General features: G+C 47.2%; 1 long non-coding RNA gene across 1 annotated transcript; it reads right to left on the reverse strand.

The window, feature by feature from the left end:
* Positions 1–3,442: 3,442 nt before the first annotated feature.
* On the reverse strand, positions 3,443–5,681 carry LOC134481287 (uncharacterized). The gene is made up of 2 exons (XR_010056757.1): positions 4,596–5,681; positions 3,443–4,243 (listed from the first exon to the last, which is right to left on the reverse strand). It is a non-coding gene; the product is annotated as an uncharacterized LOC134481287 (long non-coding RNA).
* Positions 5,682–7,486: the final 1,805 nt, after the last annotated feature.

The raw sequence follows: 7,486 nt of genomic DNA on the forward strand, positions 1-7,486 counted from the left end.
CGAAGAACTCCTCATGAGATCGTGGTAGCTTCCTGCCACTTCTGTGCAGACTCAGACCGCTGATTGGCGGTTTCTGCTGGGTTGGACTGTCGTTGCTGATTCCTGAAAGGTGTTTGCAAGTTGATCAAGCTACCACTTCTGCTGATTCGAGGGAACTAAACTGCTGATATCCTGACAACGAAGACTGGAATTGTCCCAAAGAACTGTTTCTAAACAGGTCCACATCCTCCCTCTTAACCTTTCCTTTCTACTTCCTCTGGTGGGTGGTGGGCTAGACGGGGAGGTTAAAGCATTTAAGAACCCTTATTAAAGTAGGCTTTGAAAAACCCAAGCCTACATACAATACTCCCTGGTAGCATTTGGCCCAGCTGCTCCTTCCTTGTAGACTGTGGTGAGCTTGCTTTGGTGGCACCATCGACAAACAGATGTGTACAGCGACACGTCCCTCAGCAAGCACGGCCCCATGTTCCTGCAAGTGGCCTAAAGGAGGCAGACCTGACATGTGCATGGAAATAGAATAAGATACCGCTGCCTAAGAGAATCTCGTGATCTCACGCCGTGCAGGAACAACCAATGCCTATGATGCCCAGGGCTACAAGAAAGTAGGTCTTACCTGTCAAAGACTGAGGAGAGAGATCTGGTGTCTTTGTCTCTTTGAAGAGACCCGCCCACTAAGGCAACTCTTATGAAAGGAAGAAGCATTTAATTGGGGACTGTCTTACAGTTCCAGAGGTTGAATCCATTATCTTCGTGGCAGGAAGCATGGTGGCATAAAAAAGCAGTTGTTGGAGCAGTAGCTGAGACATACATCCTGAACCACTAGCAGAGAGATGGACTCTGGACCTAATGTGGACTTTGAAACCTCAAAGCCCCACCCCCTAGAGACACACTTCCTCCAACAAGGCCACGCCTCCTGATCCTTCCAATCCTTTCGTATGGCACTATTCCCTGCTGACTCAGCATTTAAATATGTGAGCCTTTGGAGAGGAGGGTGTCATTCTTATCTAAACCATCACAGCCGAGGAGACCATTTGCCTTCTATAAAAGTTGCCTTGGTCGTGGTGTCTCTTCACGGCAATGGAAACCGTAAGACAGCAGCCTTGGTAGGCAAGCTTCTGCTTGATCAATGAGTGGCTTTTTTCAGCCCACCGTTGGGCTTCCACATGCTGTGCTAGAACCTTTTCTTTCAGCCTTGATGAGCTTAGTGGTGGGGTCATGTGGCTTCTGGACTCTGTACTCGTATTGGGCTTTTTCTTTTTTTTCTTTTTCTTTTTTTTTTTTTTTTTTTTTTTTTGGAGCTGGGGACCGAACCCAGGGCCTTGCGCTTCCTAGGTAAGCACTCTACCACTGAGCTAAATCCTCAGCCCTAGTATTGGGCTTTTTAAAAAGTCTTCCTTTGACTCTTATCATGGGTCCTGGGGAAGGGCAATCTCTCTGAATGTATGTCTACATTCTGACTCTCACCGTCCCTTATGTGTGGCTTCCTTTCCAGGCTATTTTTTGACTCTCTATAGTCTAGTGAGGATAAAAAGAGGATAGGGCAAGACTTTTAAAGAAAAAGAGGAAAGTTTCGGGTCGATACCAAAGCCACAATTTTCCTCTGACTCAGCACAACCTCCCCGATCCATTTAACGGCAGCTATCCGTCAATTTAAGTATAGTTTTATGAACCTCCCTAAGAGGAAAGCACTACTTGGCTTTTATAGGACCAGACATCATTGGTATTGTGATCTTCTAGATGTAGTGAGAGAAATGGGTATTTGTAATAGCAGCAGGGCTGGGAGGGATGGAGGACGCAGAATTAGTCAGGGATCTGTGAGAGCTGTAGGGGTAAGGTGTAGGGTCTTAAGCTGAACTCCTCACCCAGAGACATTGGATAGGCCTGGGCGCGTCAAAAGGACTGTGAATGTAGGCTGCAGTTGGGGGAATGGTCATTCTAAGGGTGTGCTGTGGTTTATCCAGACAAGGACAGGGATCTGAAGAGCCTCCTTAGTCACCTGGAGATTGGGGGCAGAGTGGTGACCTAATGAATCTCAGGGTCTGGAGGGATGGCTCCGTCTGTTAAATACCTTGCTACACAAGCATGGGCTCTTGAGTTTGATCCCCACAATTCATATTGATAGGAAATAGATTTTAATAGCATACAGAGCTATTTTAATAGCACACGCAAGCACGAGGTCTTGAGTTTGATCCCCACAATTCATGTTAAAAGTCAGGGTGTGGAGGCACATGCTTGTATTGCCAGTGCTGGTGAAGCAGAAATAGTTGGGTCCCTGGGTCTCACTGGCCAGCCAGCTTAGACAGATTGGTGAGCTAGACAAGGGAGAGGTCGTCTCAAAAGCAAGGTGGTTTGGACCTGACCACTGGACTTTCCATGCATGTGTGTGTGTGTATATGTGTGTGTATGTGTACGTATATATGTATATATATATATATATATATATATACACATGAACATGCACACACGTGTGCACACATAGTCTTATACACATCTCAGAATGTGAATCTGTGGTAGGATTTTCAGCTTTCAGATTATAAAGGGAAACCACCCAAAGGTGGAAAAAGGCTTGAGAATCACACAGTTCAGGGTTCTCAACTCCATCTCTATCCCAGAAGGGTGGGGGGCACTGCGTTGAATTGGACTCACCTGCTATCCAAGCTCTGTGCCTTCAGTTTATTAATATGGGCGAGATGTGCTAGGATCTAGATATTGACGGGGCTCTCTACGTCATTTTGGTGTGTACTGGTCAGATAAGAATCTTTGATAACATAATTTTCTGCCCTTTGTAAGACAAGACTCAGGAATCAACCCCTCCTGGGCCATCTTCCTCTGCGAGGCTCAGGGGAGAGTTGCAAGATGTCCACCAGCATCTTTGCAGCCTCAGTTCCCAACTCGGGATCTCATTGGCCAAGTCTTGACCAATGAGATTGGGCGGAGGTGACATAATCTATTTCAGGTTCCCTTCTCAAAAGCATGTTGCCAGTTGCTCCCACCTGCTCTCATTGTTACCGCGCACACTCTGTCGCGGAGGATGAGTACCTGGAAACCCCATGATTTGTATTTGGCTGTGATGCGAGCATAGGTCAAGGTTCACTGAGTGAAGACACCAGGATCCGGGGCTTGTCTGTAATGATGCTAAGATTAGCGCGAAGACGTCAGAGCGTGCGCAGTGAATGCTGGCTATGTTCATGAAGTTCACCTTCAACTGCGTGTGCGGAAGAAAGCATTCTTTGCTTGTGTAGTGTATGGATGCCTCACCTGTCAATTAAAGGCTTAGGCAGGAAAGAGAGGTGGGACATCCGGGAGGAGAAAGATTTCTGGGAGGGAAGACGGTGGAGAGAGGAGGAAGACGCCATGGGTTAGGAGTCAAGAAAGCATGGCCCTGAGGGCCGGCCAATTGGAAAGCTCAGCCCAGATGAAACATAGTAAGTAATCATTGGGGTTATTGATAGGAAATAGATTTTAATAGCATACAGGGTAGATAGCTGCCCAGCTCTAGTGTTGAGTAAGGCTTGTAAATATAAACATTGTAGGGGGTTGGGGATTTAGCTCAGTGGTAGAGCACTTGCCTAGCAAGCGCAAGGCCCTGCGTTCGGTCCCCAGCTCCGGAAAAAAAAAATGTAGGTGTCATTTAACTGGGAACTAAGTAGTCAAAGGCAGAGTAGAAACCCCAGGCTGAGATTAAATATTTTCTGCAACAGCTCTCTCTCTCTCTCTCAGCCTGATCCTTTATCTGGAAATGGGTTCACAAGCTTACCCACAGTGCTGAAGAAGAAACGAACTGTGTATGCCACAAAGTGCCCTGAGGGAAAGTTAGGTTATTGGCATTTGCTGAGTTGTCTTGATGGAGAGCTAAGAGAGGCGAGTCTGAGTGTCTCTGCTTAGGTCTGCTGTATTGAGTTGGAGGCTCTTGGGATCACTGGGTCATCTTTCCCAGCCCCTGTCATTCAGTGTTGGCCAACCTTGACATCCAGCCTGACTCTGATATTCCCCAGTCAGAGCTGACTGCTTGGTCTCCATCCACTGGATCGAGAAGCTCTTTTTACTGCCCAGAACCAGCCAGCATTTATAGTCAAGAGCCGAGTTAACTTAGTTGCCATGTATTACTGATCATCAACAGGTTGGCTAAGACTTGCGATTCTTGACTCCAGCTCTGGCAGCAGGCCTCTCCGTGGGCTGGAGATGAGAGTTCTCCATCTTTGACACCAACCATCACAGGGAGAAGCCAGAGGGTCGAAGTGACCTGGCAAGAAAAATAACTTGATTTTCCTCACATCTAAAAGAAAACGGTGGCCAATCCCAATGCGGGGACTCAAACACCTGCCAGAGCCACACAGGTGCAGACCGGCGTGCTCCACAACAGTCACCGTGGTAGGATAACCATGCCCAGTCTTAGTCTCTTGCCTTATTGATCTGTAGGAAACACTCACACGTGGACAACTTAGTCTTACTGCTTTTGACATGTAAGACTTTCTCCAGATTATCACTTATTTTTAATGTTCCTGCCTTCAGTCAGATTGACATGCCTAACCTACGGATACCATCCCTTCTTCGAGGACAGGGGACACCCATTGCTTTTAGCTCTGTTTGCTTACCGTGTAGATACTCAGTAACTCCTGTACCATTGCTAAATAATGTCTATTAAACATCGTGACTTCAGCTCGTGTGGATAAAGATTTCTGTTCTTCGGAGGTAGAAGAGAAATCTTGAATTCTGAATTCCGTTTGATTAAAAAATATTCTTTGGGTCTATGGGTTGATTGAGCTGGGACATTAGTAAAATCCAAGTCTTATTAGTATTCATAACACTGACCCCATTTAAGAGAGAAATTGGCAAATTATATATAAAAAGATCTAAATCAAATAGCACTGAAAAGCAAACCCATAAGTCGACAAGAATGGGTATGGCGGTGTGACCAGCGGACAGACACAACAGGGACCTGGGAGGAATGTGGGGTGAGTTAGAGAGACCATCTTAGAGAGAGGGAGAGAGAGAGAGGAAGAGAGTGAGAGAGAGAGAAAGAGAAGAGGAAGAGGAAGAAGAGAAGAAGAAAGAGAGAGAGAGAGAGAGAGAGAGAGAGAGAGAGAGAGAGAAGAGAAGAGAAGAGAGACACTTGGAACTGCTGCCAGGTGGAAGAGTCCAGAAATACACATCGCTCTAGCTCCAGGCAAAACGGTATGAAATGGGTCAGTTTAAAAGAATCACATCGTGGGGAAACAGAACCACCCAATTGTGCAGAGAAATTAAATGTCCATGAGCTTCGCTTGGCCTCCGAACTCTCGAGGGAGACAAGAACGAAAACATTAGCTACTTATGGTGGAAACGTTCCCTTCTCAGGCTCAACAATGGTGACGGTGATGATGTTGTGGGTGGCAAATGGGATGGTGACGATGAGAGTGGTGCTGATGGGGTGTCGATGACGGTGATGATAACGGTGATGAATGGCGAGGATGACTCAGGTGATGCTTATAGTGGCGTTGATGGTGATCGGGTTGGTAATGGTGATCATGTTGGTAACGTTGATGTTGCCAGTGAGGGAAACGATCGCCTTCTGTTCTCACCCTTCTGCTTGCGTCTACCATCATCAGATAGTAACCCCATCCCCATTCCCCACCCCACCCCCGCCCTCCAGAACAATGTGTAGTGTCTCTAAGGATCTCATAGGTTCCAGCTCTGGAACCTAGGAGCAGCCTCTTATCTGTTCTAGAACCTTCTCTGGGTGCCTTGGGCCGTGAGGTCGGCCTGACTTGACCTCACTAACAGTGGTGCTTCTGGTGGCTTATTAACGTTGCTAATGGGAGTGGCCCGCACAGGAAGAGCCTCTGTGACATGCCCACGAGCGCCTTCTCCTCAGAGAGTTTTGAATAACTGGGAGACATGCTTTCTAAACGACCTAAAAATCTAGCACAGTACTCTGCATGCAATTGTTTTTAATCAGAGGCAAGATGCAAAGGCCGGACAGAATGCCCCAGACTCTGGCAGTCAAATGCCGGCAGTGACAAATGGCTCCCCCGGTCCGTGGCGTTTCCAGTGCATCTGTCAGAAGCAGTTAGGCTTCCCTAATGGCTGGCAGATTCATCTTTTGGAGGAGTGGTGCCATCACTCTGGCCTCTGAATTATGAAAAGTGACAATTCCTCCCTTGTGGATGATCATAGATGGTGCGGCATCTATGGCTGGCTGATTCTGTGAGACAAGCAAAGCGTACCAAGAAAGCCGCATTGTTGTGTTCCGGGCTGCTCTCCTCTGAGGATTCTCTGTGAATTAAAGCCAGGGTGGGAGCATCTAGGTTAGGAGGGAGGAGATATTTTAATTTGCAGGGCAGGGCCAGGAGGGATGGCTCCGTGGGTAAGAGAGTGTTTGCTGTTCTTGCAGAGTGAGTTCAATTCTCCAATCCACATCTAGCAACCCACAACAGAGTGCCTGTAACTCCAGCTCCGGGGAATCTAGTGCCCTCTGCTGGCCGCTGTGAGTACTGCACACACTTAAATCTTGAAAAAATATTGTAGCTCATTAACTCCTGGAATGGAGATGACCTTTGAAGTTATGAGAAGACTTTGAGGGTCTGAACTCTGCACCACAACCATGGCATAGACCCTCAACTGTATCTTGGGGGCTCTCTGTCCTGTGATCCTGAGGGCTTCGGCTTGGCCAAATGAAAATGAATAATTTATAAGATTTCTTTTTCCTGGAGATTTTCAGACTGTGAAATCTACTTAGAATGGGAATTTGCAGTTACAAATCAGTAGTTTTTAAAAGATCATGGCACAGTTACTTTTCTCTCTCAGTTTTCTCTTCCACTGCCAAAGGGAAGACCTTCCATTCCTGCCCTGCGGTGGCAAGCGTGGTCATGTTTCTTTCTTCAGCTGATGGACTCTGGGAAGAAATGAAGCTGCCTGTGTCGGGAGACATTTTGTGGCTGATGTGTCACTCTTGTCATGGTTCCTCTACTCTCCAGCAGCTCCCTTGGTCTGAATCTCTGAGAGAAAAATCCCAGAGAGACCTGTGGCTGACTAGGGAGAGGCATATTCTTACGGAGAGATTCAGATTTGTGTTAGCGCATGGGGCTGTTTGTTTATTCAGCCTTGCCTCACTAATGCTGACAGATACAGATGGTCACAGCTACCCCTTCCCACCATAAGGAGTCAGACTAGCAGAGAGCAAACAAGTCTCTTTCCAGTCACCAGTTGTGACTAGTTTTTCTTGTCTATGTTTTCTTCTTCCTCCTCCCTCTTCCTCCTCCCTCCTGTCCCCTCCCCCTCCCATCCCTTCCTCCTCCTCTCCCTCTTCCTCCTCCTCTTCCTCTTCCTCCCCTCCTCCTCCTCCTCTTCTTCTTCCTCTTCCTCCTCCTCCTCCTCCTTCTTCCTCTTCTACCCATGGAACCCTGTGTATAGTCTGGGAAGAAGGAAGGAGCCAAGAATTCACCTTTATCCCAGAAACTACACTTCAATTTGCAGCTCAAAACATAAGGATTTAGAGGTCGATGCT

The sequence above is a fragment of the Rattus norvegicus genome, chromosome 12, assembly GCF_036323735.1.
Source record: "Rattus norvegicus strain BN/NHsdMcwi chromosome 12, GRCr8, whole genome shotgun sequence".
NCBI lineage: Eukaryota > Metazoa > Chordata > Mammalia > Rodentia > Muridae > Rattus > Rattus norvegicus.